This window comes from Gambusia affinis, linkage group LG05, assembly GCF_019740435.1.
Source record: "Gambusia affinis linkage group LG05, SWU_Gaff_1.0, whole genome shotgun sequence".
Classification (NCBI taxonomy): Eukaryota; Metazoa; Chordata; class Actinopteri; order Cyprinodontiformes; family Poeciliidae; genus Gambusia; species Gambusia affinis.
The window spans coordinates 26766370-26780059 of record NC_057872.1 but is presented as its reverse complement, the minus strand read 5'-3'; the positions used below and the strand labels follow the sequence as shown (position 1 = coordinate 26780059).

The following is a 13690-nucleotide window of genomic DNA, read 5'->3' as shown; positions in this document are numbered from 1 at the left end:
TTTAGCTGCAGGCAAATTCATTCTGAGAAAGAAAATGGTTCAACTTGGTGTTTTTTAGTTTCCAAAGTTAGGACTGGCACTTAGTAGTAGTTAAAACTCAGATAAAGTTATAATTTGATTACTTCCATGAAAACACAGAGTCCGCATATTTCACTCCTCGTTCACTATTTTTGTATTTACACCTAAACACACCCCGGAGCGCCTGCTATCCAGAGGACATGTCACATGTGCGCGTATTTCTTCCGCAATATTTCACACAAAGAAAAAACATTCTTCCGCACACGGAGGTAGCGAGCCAACATTAAACGCGGACGAGCCCATTATTCCTGTGCTGTGGGGGTCTGAGTGGGTCCGTATGAACAGAGGCATGTCTGAGCGCTCGCAGTGCCCCTCCCCTCTCACTACTGCCACACACAACATGCATACCCAGCTTCCTATAAAATCTTTTCAAAGCGAACACAGTGTACCATTTTAGCGCAGGCTGACCGAGCCCACAGCTGTCCCCTGCACACACGCCCTGCCCCCGAACAGCTGCAGGTAAGCGCCCAGCCTTTGAGGGACAGGATGGACAGGGAGGACAGAGATATGACTGATGAGTCTTCGAGAGTCTGCAGCGCTAAGTTTAAAACAGCTTTCCAGCTGCGCCAAAAAGTTCTGTTATTTTATCCCAAACATTTATTAAACGCGCTCTGATTTTTAACCACAGTTGTTTTGTTTCAGAATAAACCCACCTGTAGATGTTTTTGCAACTTTTTAACAAGAAAGAATCGGCATCTTAATATGTTTTTTTTTTTAAAGTGGAAAGTGTTGCGCTCAACTGGATTTAATCTAAGATGAGTTCATCAGCGGGAATCATACCAGATATGGAAATTTAAATGGCAGGATATCTCCAAACGTGCAGGATACAGCTTGAAAAAAACCTCAACATGACATGTTTTGTTGTTGTTGTTGTTGTTTTTTTTTTTTTACAGGGGTAAAAGTTTGATTTGAAGAACAAAGTTAAATTTATAATTAGGTTTTGCTCAGTGTTTTCCAAAACAGGCTGTGCATTAAAGGCTTTGTTTCTGTCTCTCTCACCCAGATTATCAGAAAACTATTAAAAGCATCCTAATCTGAAATGTATAGGTAGAAGAACAAAAAGTTTTCATATTTTAAAAAATGTTTTCTGATAGCAGGATTTTTTTATTGCAAATTGCATGTCTTTGCAGTGTACACTTTCCACTCTGGCTCACTGGCCGTAGGGGAATTTTTCTGGAGGTTTTGCTTCCTAGAGTTCAATCTGACATAAGCATAAAAATAATTGAGGTTTGGTGACATTTTTTATGCTGATTTAAACTGACAGTTTAGAAAAAAAATCTCCTTTAGGTGTTCTGTAAAAATGTATCACTGGCTGGATTTACAAAGGTTAAAACCTTCTGTCATCTATTCTCCTGTTAAGTGGATTAAGACCTGTGTGTGTCAGCTTTGAGAGTCACTTTAGAGTAACTTAAAACACTTTAACACATGGCTCAGCTCCTCTCTGTTCTGACCTATCTAAGTCTGCCACCGTATTTCGTCAGTTAGGGACCAAAATAAAATGTTTGCGTCGTTTGATTGACATAAATTCCCAGACTTTGACTGGAATATGCAGGGAAAAGCCTTATTTCTACAAACCAATAAACTTTCAGTATGTTGTTGTTTCCAGAATTTCATTTTATGCTGAATCTCTTGGGTTTACCCCAAAGTATTTCTGCTGCAACTGAAATATGTTTCAGGTTGCTTTAACATTTATTTTTGTGATAATGTAATTGTGATCATGTTTTGGAACATAAGCAGAAGCAAAGTGTTATTATTATTATTTTTTACTATTTTGCATTTTTATCCCAAACAATTTTTATAGAAGACAATTAGATGACCTGTTGATTGCAGTCCCAATGACTTTGAATTAATCCTGCACATTGCTTCTAAGTGTTCAGGTTTCTAAAGGTGTGGCTGGAATTTAATGAGTTTGGTTTTCAAATGAACATGAACAGGTATGATGGGTTTGCTCACCACAGGATCACTTCACAAGAGCTTGCACACATGAACTAATTGACTCTGACACCGGGGCAACAGTAGTGGTGTGCCATTGTCATGACTGTGGAGGATGTCCAGTCTCTGAGCTGCTCCTGTGGCGAGACAGGCAGATTAACGGCTCTGATGTTACACTGAGGCTCTTTGTGCTGCAGGAGGTTGTTTCAGTTGGTCAATGGTTCTGCTACGGTTGCAGATGGGTCCATCTTTCACATGGCTACTCGCTACAGGGAGCTGGGGGCTGGGGGTTTGGGGGGTGAAATGGGGAGGGAGCTAGAAAGTGACACAACAAGGCGGGACCAAGACAGGAGGAAAGACGTGACGGTGGAATTTCATTGGTTGTTTTGCGGAAAGTACAGCGAGTACCAAGGCGAAGGAACTATTTATGGGCATGATAGATGGCCGACTATAGCTTTCAAGGCATATTAACAACCAAAAGTGCTAGAAAGCTCATCCCACAATGGCTTGGGAAGTGTGTCAGATTTTAGTACAATTTGAACATATCTGTTTACTTCTGAATCAAATATTCTTGTGTGCTTTGACCATAACCACAACCAATTTTCCCAGATTCACTTCAAATCTGTGGCTGGACTCGCTTGCAACTGAGGATTTTTGCACGGCCACAGGTAATGCACCCATGGGAAAATGCTCTCCAGCTTTCATGTTGATCCCTAACCGTAACATGAATAGTTCATAGATGAGTCACTCGGACTCTTTCCAACGCATGATGTTGACCTCTCCCTATTACTGACTCATCCTTGCCTCTTACATGAAATTCCTGACAATGTCAATGGGTCTTTGAAAAGCAGCTGTAAACATCTGAAGAATTTGATCTACTCAGCTAATTTAAATGGGCTGGCTGGTTTGGTTTCAGATATTACTTCCTGTACAATTATCACCCAACTTATTCATAAACATTAATCATGTTTATATGTTTGTTTCAATTAGACCCGATAAAGAAAGGTCAAAGTGCCACAAACTATTAGTATGTGGCAGTTATGACAGTACCTTCTATAAACAATCTGATAATTCTTAAACAAAATATAAAGTAAGTTTTGAGTTGAAAGTACCAACATTTTAGGAAGATTTTTTTCTTTGTATTTCTATTAATGCAAGATTTTACAAAGTCAGAGGTGTAAAATTATAAATACTCATTACTGTACAATAGGAAAGTATTGCAGTAATGTGCGTGCACTAGTGTTCTGGAGGAATAACCTCTGACTTCGCAGGAAGAACATTGAATTTTTATTGCAAACATCAGCAACATGGCACTATAGTGTTTTAGTACTTGCTGATTAAGCAACTTTACTGCTTTGCTTCAGATGTTAACATTACCATTTTTAAAAATCCCAATTTAACTCAAACTTCTTGCTATTTTGGTTAATTTTGTTTCAGTAAAATATCTCAATTGTTGAAATGCACACACTGCAGGACTTACCTTTAAGGGCGTCATTTACAAATATGTCTCTAAATCTAAAAATGTCCCCTATGTAAACCAAGGTTGTGTTTATTTAGTGTCTATAAAACTATTTCCAGGCATTTGAAATGCAAGTGAAATCTAAATGTAAAATTAGCAGGCTTCTCCTTGAAGAGAACAAGATACATAGCGCAGTGGATACTTTAGTGTAAGAATACTTATTCACTATTGCCCAATATCGCTTATTTGATCATGATTAGGAATTATGAGAGATTCAAGAACATTTTAAGAACCTAATCTAAGATTTTTTTTGTTAAACTAAAGAATTAGGAACTGTCTCTCCTTTTTTATATTATCTTTCACTTTTTTATAAAGACATTCACAATGAAAAATGCTTTTTGATTATTCAAGCTCTCAGTCTGTCTTATTATTTGTGCTGTTCTTAAGATTTTAGAAGCAAATCTTTAAGTTTTTTTGCTGTAAGTTTTGTTTACGCTCACTTAGCTTGAACCAGACTGAAACATGTCAATAGCCAAATAATCGACAAGGCCTATCAAAAAAAACATGCTCATGTTAGTATAGCATTTCATTCCTCATAAAAAATGTTGACTGGAAGATGATTTTGTATCTTCTCTTTTTTTTCCCACATATTCTCACATTGAACCACAAAAGTCTTATTCTTAAATCTTCTTTTAAGATGCTCTGTTTAGGTAGATCTTGATTTAACCTACTTTGTCTTTATCAGAACAGCCTTCTTTATTTATTTATTTTTTTGTGGTGTAGATTCAAGGTGTCGGAAACATTCTTCAGAGATTTTGGTTCACATTAACAAGTTAGCACCACGAAACCGCTGCAGATTTGTCTACACTTGAATCTCCCATTCCACAAAATCCCAAAGGAGCTCTGTGAATTTTTAAAACTCTTCTATGAGAACTCAAGAGATGGTTGTTTGAAAATCCCAATTTCTAAAATACCAACAACCATTCCATGTTCAGATTCACCTATGTTCACCACTCTAAATCTGTTTTTACGTCTATGAACCACCATCACCATGTCCAGATGCCAAAAGGCATACAGTTGCTGAAAAGGGTTTGGCTGCTTAACAAGGACAGGTGTACTTAATAAAGTGGGAGTTGGAGTATTAGGTGTTGGTAGCTGGTAGACTTGCTGGGTGTAAAATTACTTAAACTCTCTGTCACAGAACTCCATTAACATTCTTGCACTATCATTAGTGCTGGTGTGGTTTATTCACCAAATGTTTGTAGTGTTTGGGGAAGGTGTGATTTGAGATGTTTCATACAGAGCTTTTCACTGTTAGAAAGTGAGCTGATGTTTTGGGTTGGCTGCATGATGTCAGATCCACAGCTTGCAGAAATATTTTTATGCCTTCTGGACCTCATGCAGGGAGCTCGGGTTGCATGATATTAAGTGCAGTTTTGACTCTGCAGAACTTTGTGAAATGTAGTTATATAATCAACTACAGGATTTACAAAAAACCCCACAACTTTATTGGTAAATTTTAAGAAGCTTAAATAGTTTTTCAGCGTTTTTTTTTATGCACTTGTCGACAGTTGTGGGGTCAACTAGATTTCTGACCCAAACTGAGATTAAATGTGCACGTCATGCTGGTTATATAACTCAATACATTAAAATCCCAGCCCTATTGATTCTTCTCTTTATTTTGCTTTTTATTTCCCTTATTCTGCACAAATGAGCACATTATATCTGACATTTTTGTTTTTGGAAGGAGGCAGTAGGCATGTGTATTTGGGAAGCGACCCACTGAGAGTAATGAATTTGGACACTGGAGTGTATGTGTTGCAGAAGTGGGTGTGTGTCGCAGGCGAGCCTGAAGATCTGGTTGGGTAAGAGCTGGGCTGTATAAAAAGGCGGAGCGCAGGGCAGAAATTCTCTCTCTGCTTCAGGTTCTTCTGTTTGGCATCTGTTAGGAATTTCTTCTGTCATTTTTGTCCCTGTTTGTGGAAGCAAAAGATCCCACTGTTGGGACTGGAGTGATCCTTTGTTCCCTGTTGCAGACGATGAGAAGTCCATCTGTTTTCATAATCAGCTCTTGACTGGAGGAGTACCAAAACAAAACTTGGAATAACAATTTTTTTATATATATATATCAAGGGCGTAACTCCACAGGTTGGTATATTATTGCTTCATGTGTTATGCATCATCTTCCGTGATTATACTTCCTTTTTTTCCCTAAAACATGGATCCCAGGTTTAACATAAGTTTCCAGTATCAAACCCAACATTGTTTTTATAAGCCATTGTACATAATTAGGCTTGGACTAGCTTTTATTTTTACTTTTTCTTTCTTTCTTTTTTTTTTCTATGAGGTGAGCTCATCCCATCTCCTGTTTTTACCATCAACCCATTTTTTTATTTTTTTTTGTTACAGTTTGCACCTCTGTCATAGTAGGACTGAAAACCATCCCTTTGTCTTTCTTCCTTTCGTCTATGTAGAATCTTGCTGTCCAGTTGTGTAACGCAAAGCTATGTGATCACAAAACTTATAACTGCATTTATCTTTATACATGAAAATGACTTTAGTTCTGCAGTGTCAGTTCATGACGCAGCATGAATACAGTCTCTGTTGCTCTGACCCAGATCTCGTTCAAACATGATGATTTAATAACTCAGAACTGAGGGGAGGGCAAAGGGTGGTGGATTTGGGGGCTTCCCGATTTTGAACACATGAAATGAACAGAACTTGTTGCAAATCGGAAATAGTTCCAGATAATATTTTCAATCACACATGTTCTGGACACGTGTGCAGTTTTGTGCCATTGCTCCAGGCAAAGGATGTTCCTTCCTCATGTTTTAGTTTATTTGCAAGCCAGCACAAAGCAGTACCCTCCTATTTTTGATCTGACTTCAAAAGCTTAGTTTTACCTCTCTGTATGTATTGTTTGCATGAAATACATAATCTACATTTACTTTTAATTTTTTTACCTGCAGGTCTTGAACCACCCTGGGGGTTCACTGATCCATCATTTCAGGAAACATGATCATCAGACTGGGCAGGCTCACACCTGGATACTTCCGCCTTCTCCAGGTATTTAGTATAAATATGAGCATGAGTCAGTGTACGTTGAGCCTAACTACAGTGCTTTCACTGCATGACTGTATGAAGACAAAAGTACAAAAAATATTTGACAATCAGCTCATTGATCATCACAATCATTCTTTTCATTCATAAGCTCAAATAAAAATGTCGAATAAGCACCCATTAAATGTTACATTAAATTGAACTGAACCTTCTTGCTATCTCAAGCTGATTAATTGAGCAGGTTAATTAGTCGGATCTTGTTTGCTCCGGTGTTGGCTTTTTATCAGAAGCATTAATTGTAGTCTGACCAACTTTAGTTTTGAAACAAGATTACCTTAATAAGAGTGAGGCAATGCACCTTTGTTCTTGTCAGTTGTAATCAGAAATATTTCTTAAAAGCTCAATTTGTCTCTTTTGTAATCAAGGAAAAATGTTATAGCCTTCTTTAAGCAGCTAATCTTCAGTGTGCAGCAACAGGTGGTCAGCGTCATGTTCTTATGAGGTTATAAGAAGTTTCTTCATCCCAATGTAATTGGGGGAGCTTATGATTATCATCTCCTTTGTTTCTTTTGTCATTGTAATCCTCTGTGGGGGGCAGCATCTGTCTCCTCCATTGTACATTAATTCTAATTTGGCCATTTTTACTAATTCACAAACAAGGATCGTTTCTCAGATGGCTTTAAGAAAACAAAAGAAAGTGACTAGCTTTTAATTTATATCTGACCGTGCAGCGAGGTTATAATAATATTTCTAATGTACAGACTGGTTGTTAGTTTAATGATTTCAGACAATTTTATGCTTCAGTGAATGCATTGTTAAATATTCTTTCAAATTAATTTTACTGGATAACATTAGTAATTCTTCTTATTGCCCCCCACAAAAAAAAACAAACAAAAAAAAACAAAACAAAACAAAACCAACAAAAAACAAACATTATGCTTTTTATAGAAATTCTACCGGTGGGTTCTTTTTGTTTGTTTTTTTACCATTTTGCTAAAAAACGCAGGCCAACCTTATTGAATACATAGATCTTACTTTATCTTTTGAACATCTCTTACTCATTCCATAAATGAGCTGGTATCTCACAGTGTGGGCAGCTCAAATGCCTGATCTGTATGTAGAAAAGGGTGGTGCTACACCTGGAGAAAAAAATACAATAGAAGGCATCCCTGTGCACAGGACACCGTTTCCCTTTTATAAAGTATCATGCTAAATCTTTAATGGTTGTTTCTGTTTGGGCACATAGGAAAGATTTCTAAAATTAGTCTTTTAAGTTTTCAGGAGAGAACCTGTCTTGACATTCAGATGCATCTTAAAAAATTGGAATAAGACTGGAAAGTTATTTCTATAGTTCCAGTCAAAAAGCGAATCATGTGTATCTAGGCTGTTGTATTAATGTATACTTCTGCTAAAAGTTATGATGTCCCAAGATTTAACATCTCAAGAAATTAGAGTATTAAGGGAATATGTAATATGCATTTGGGTGTATTAATTTAATGATAGGGCCAACACAATAATGGGGAAGACTGAGGACTCAACTGGTGTCCAGTAGAAACTCATTGACACCATCCACAAGGAGGGTAACCCACAAAAAGCCATGGCTAAAACAGATGGCTGTTTAGAGTTATGTTTCAAAGAATATTAATGGAAAGTTAGATGGAAGAAAAAAGTGCAATTAATGAAGTTTCTATACTCTAACAATTTGGGGAGGAATTCATTCTGCTGTTGTTAGTCCACTGTGAGTTTTTATTTTTTATTTTTTCCAAGTTCAAAGTCAGTTTTCTAACAGAAAATCATTATCCCTTGCCTGTCAAAGACTTATAAAGATGCTGATTTAATTTCCTGGCAGAAATTGGCATTTGGACTTACTGCCAAAAGTAACTAAGCCACTTTTACTGCCCATAGCATAGTTGTTTATTTGGCCTCTATACTGCCCTGATCTAATTTCAATATAAAGACGAGAGACTTCAGAGCCAGAGCAGCTAAAGAAAGCTGTTGGTACAAGCTGAACTTCTTTAACACCTCAGCAGAACCACAGGCTCATCACCTCCATGTTGAGCTGCATTGATGCAGTAAATAATACGAAATAAGTCTTGACATGGACATGATCTTCAGCAGGCTGACATTTCTGTATAAAAAACAAACTTTTTAAATTCTCATTAGCGATATGACATAATCGGCAACATATACTGAAAAATGCTTGAAATAATTGTTTTCATATAATTTGGGCTTACCTTTTTCAACTTATTTAACATTTTAATGATATTTTAATTTGAGATGCATGTGTAGAACCATATAAGTTTATGTGTCCAACCAGTAACCTTTGTCTCATTTCTTTTCTGTCTCTGTAGAGGCAGGTCGCTGGTGAGATCCAGACGCAGCCTCATGACCGCACCGTCAACCAGATTGCCATGATGCTGGCCATCATGGGTCTGAGTCTGTCCTACTACAGTGCCAAACAGATGACAGAGAAGGTCCAAGTCCAGCCTGCAGCCTGAAGATTATCAGTCGCTCCAGAATCTGGAGATGACAGATGAACCAATAAGAACCGGGAGGAAGAAATGGAGGTAAAGGGAGGAAGAAAAGCACGGTGGTGTGTCTCGGGACAGCACTTTTCTCACCTTAGTCGTCAATCACACCCTTCCACTGACTTCTTGGGATCCTTCACTTATCACCAGCGGAACTTTCAGGGTCAAATAAAAAATAATTCCCATTTTCTGGTGCAAGGACCTTCAACAATTTGGGAGATTTTCTTATCTGGGGTCATGGGGAGAACTGGTTTTAGTGCTTGGAAACCAGCTCACTGCCAAATGGGTCTGAGCATTAGTCATTACAAGGGTGCATGCTTGCAGGATGCCATCAGTGCTATAAAAAAGAGAAAAACTTTCACTGTGAAACAAATTTTGTCCACAAAGGGTTATATTTTCTGAATTCTTCTTTTTAAGGGATGGCTGACAGAGCTGTGCCTCCTGATGAAGTGATGGCAGACCCAGAACAAAACTAAAAGGGGATGATATGTTACCTTTAATAATTTTGACTTTTTTGTTTTTTGTTCCTCCTCCAGAATTTTGTAGAGCCTCAGAACAGATCATAATCTGTGATCTGTTGGTCTACATGCCAGCTGTGTCTATCAGTAAATATTTGCACAAAACTATCGAAACCTTTTGAAATGCTAAAGTGGAATCTGCCAAGGGACTCCAAAGTACTCACTGTTTATTGTGTGTTTTCATTGTTTTAACAATTCACAAGTCCTCTGTGTGTGACTGTTGATGAGAACCTTTCTTGCAGGATCTACAAATGTTAATGCAATTGTGAAATGTTAGTGAAATGCATGTACATGTAGAAATGTAATCATTGCAATCCTTTTTTTATTGATGAATGAATGTGTCACTTTATTTTTGCAATGATTTAATAAAGCTGTGAATATTTAAAAAAATTTCAAGCGGATGTTTGATAACATTGGAAGAGTCTCGAGGTTGGCACATTGAGCTGCAGCGTGACATTGTTTCCTGCATCTGAGAATCTGTGGTGTCATCTGCATGCAACAGGATGCGGTAGGTCTGACTTGCGTGTTATGTCTCCTAAGTGAGACTGCATTTTAATTTTCTTTTCTTATCCTGTTGGTGCCCCATGTGCAAATGGAAGCCCTAATTTATAGCTAGCTGCAAACAAGTCCAGCCTGCAGCCCGAAGATTCTGGAGATTTTGGAGGAGTGTAAAATGTTCTTTAGGATGTATATTATGGGAAAAAGCCATTTAAGCAAATTTTTTGTCACAGAATATTAATGCAACCTCCAATACATGGACATAAAGCATAGAAATTCAACAGAAATTGTCGACAGCTACTCTGTTTTTCCGGTTATTTTGCAGGGCGTGGAGTTGTTCTGTGTTTGCATGGCTGCTCCCGGCTGATGTGATGCCCGGTGACAGTCTGAGTTCTCGTTGGGTGCCACGTGACCCTCCCAAAACCTCTGCCCACGCCACTAGCCCCTCCCCTTCGCTCTCTATCTTGCATGTCACTGGGTAAAAATCTCACTTTAGCATCTATGTGATGATGGCATGAGGACACAACCCCAAATGAAGAGTGACCATTGGTTGACCGCTGAAGCGTCACAATAATCGGCCTGGTTCTGTGGTGGAGAGACAAAAGGATGCGGATTGGTCATTGGTGGGGATTGTGGGTGGGATTAGCATTCAATGTTTAGATTACAGGTTATAATTCGCAAAACATATATGCAACACATATCCAAAATCTCAGAGTGAGAGTTTTTTAAAATTTGTTTTGAGGAAGAAGACAGTTTGAGTAAGCAGTCTGGCACATTTAACCCTGAAAAAAAAAAAAAAAAAATCAGACTGTAAAGCTTTCCTTGATCTAATTTCTATCTTTAAATAAACAAATGCCAACATCAGGATCCTTGACGAACATAAATGTTTATAAATGGGGCTTATAGTTATGATCAATGGGAGAGTTGCTTGTTTTTGTACCATGTGTGTTGGTTGTTTTAAACAGATACATATTTACTCGGATGATGAATGTAAAGCATTTGAAGCACTTTTAGATCAAGAGGTACTGAATAATTTTGTTTTGATACTCATTTGAAATAAAGACTTTATATCTGATGCTAGAACCATTTATTGGCACCGTTTATATAAAAAGTCTGCAGATAAATTCTGGTTTTATTGCCGTAACTTGATCTAATGATGATTTTGGAAAAATCCAACCTTCAACTTGAGAAGGGGCAACCATTATTGTTTGCCTTACTCCTAACACTTTTTGTACTAGCAGTACTTTTGAGTTTCTTTTTATAAACACATTTGCTTTGAACACATCAGCTCACATGTAACCCCCCCTACTGCAGTCAGGCTGAGGAGACAGCAGCATCCACGTGCCAGGTTTGAGCATGTTGCCGGATCGGGAGGGTGTGGGGGGCAGCATGGAGGGGGTGGGTCACTCTGGGTTAGTTTCCACATGGGGCGCCGCTGATGTGGCTGCCGTCGAACGTGCAGACTGCAGAGAACACTGTCTCTGAGATCCTGGACAGTCCCACCCTGCAGCACAATCAGCAGGATCCATTTTTATCTGCTGAAGCCAAGCCAATCAAACAATATAGATTTATTGAAAATACTCTGTACTATAAACATTGTGTTTTTATTAAAATGAAACAAAGTTGTGCTCATCAGTCTGCTCTGTCAGTAATGTGTAGCTGCATACTCTGTCTCTTAATCTGTTTTTCCTCCCTATGGCTTTCATTTTGTTGGTATTAACCACAAAGCTGCTTATCTCTGATTTAAGAGCATTTTTCCCCAACAGAGTTTGTTTTTTCTGCTAATGACTTCCAGATGACGTCATCCAGCCTCCATTAAATTAATAATTAATATCGACAATAACCAGGCTTGAAATAAGAGCAGACAATGGAAGTTAATTTTCATTTTAAAAGTTTCCTGGAGATTTCCATTACTATTAGCCACAATCTAAGTAATACTGACCACATATGGCATACTACACATTAATGCTGCAATGCATAACTTTTAGAAAAAGTATATATTTTACATATTTGTTGAAACTGTCACCATGTCATGATAGTATAGTATAAAACAGATAATCTGTGAAAAAATCCTCTGCCTTCTCCCAGTGTAGACACAACCAATCAGAGTGAGGATGAGGGCATTAGTGATGTCAATCATTGTTGTATGCTGTGCCACTCAAACAAACTTACCCATATTCATTGCAATAAAAAGTTTCAAATCAAGGAGACACACAAATAAGCATGACAGGTTTTCATGTTTATGCCATAACTCTGCACTGATAAGAACGATAATAAAGGAAGTAGAAAAAAAACTGCCAGGAAATTTATTTTCTTTCTTGCTGTTTCAAACAGAAACATGTAGCAGTTGTTAAATGCTACAGGGAATTTATCTTGCAATCATACTTTTGTCAGAGTAAGACTTAACACTAAAATTTTCAGCTGGAATTACTTAAAATGGATTTGATGTGAAAAACAAAAGATTTTGTGGAAGAGCATCTCATGCCATGTATACCCAACAGTTAAATATGATGTACTATGGATTCTTCCTGGCTGTCTTCAAAAAGTTCCTGGGAGCTTTGTCAAAAAATGACATGTTAATCTGTCCAATATATGAATTATTTTTACAGAAAGTTCTTGGAACTTGCACAAGAAAATTTTGTATCTGGCACTCATCATTTTGCTTGATTTTTCAACGGGATCTATCGAGCATCGAATATAGAGTTCTTAGATTGTTTCTAAAATTATTTTAGTCTGTTTATTTTATTATTATTTTTTTTTGCTTCTATTATTTTTAATGTATAATCATTTATCATGGCTGTTAAAAATTCTTGACATACAGAAAAGTACTTGTTTAAGTTTGGTATACACTACATACTTTGCAAATTGGTGAATAAATAATATTGATTTATGGAATGTGTCCCGCTTTCAAAAGGTGACAGAACAATTTCAGCAAAAATATTTGGATATCCTAACAATGGTTCTTGCAGACCACTCATCATTTTGTGCAGCAAAACAATAAAGATAATTCATGTTAGTCTTTCTCTCTTTTTTGTGCTAGTTTCATAGTTTATTTCAGCTAAGTTTCACCATCCTGAAATCATTTCTGCTTTTGTATCTGGCACAAAGCAACTTCCCAGTTGTTCTTCCCCTCTCAACATTTCCTTTATCAGTAAATAAGTTTAACCATTTCATGTTAAAATTGTAAATTCAAAAATCATAGATTTTTCTGCTCCAGTATTTTGTGAATTGTCTCCAGTCTGTATGTTTAGACTGATCTACTGAACAGAAACCCCCCTCCCCAAAATATTTTGTTTTTGTATTAAGTTGAGTAAATGGACGTTTGAAGATGTTCTATAAACAGAATAACACCAAGTAGAAAAGCTTTTCCTCAGTTATGAAAGCATTCATTCTGATTCTTTGTTAATTAAGATCCACATCCTGAGATTGTTGTTTTAATTCCCTCATGGTTTTGATGGGGACGGCTTTCATTGAGCCGCTGTACAAACGAAGCACAGACTCTGATTTCCTGACTCTGCTGCTGGGGAATGCTTTAAAAACACCAGCGGCTGTGGGAGCCAGAGCTGGAAATAGGCAGTGGTTTGGGAATTATAGACTCTTAAATGCTTCATATTCTC

The 13690-nt window shown here is 37.5% G+C and overlaps 1 long non-coding RNA gene across 1 annotated transcript; it reads left to right on the top strand.

Moving 5' to 3' along the window:
• The first annotated feature begins 419 nt into the window (after positions 1–419).
• Positions 420–11206, top strand: LOC122831283. Its single transcript, XR_006370667.1, has 3 exons — positions 420–537; positions 6439–6535; positions 8881–11206. It is a non-coding gene; the product is annotated as an uncharacterized LOC122831283 (long non-coding RNA).
• The last annotated feature ends 2484 nt before the right edge of the window (positions 11207–13690 follow it).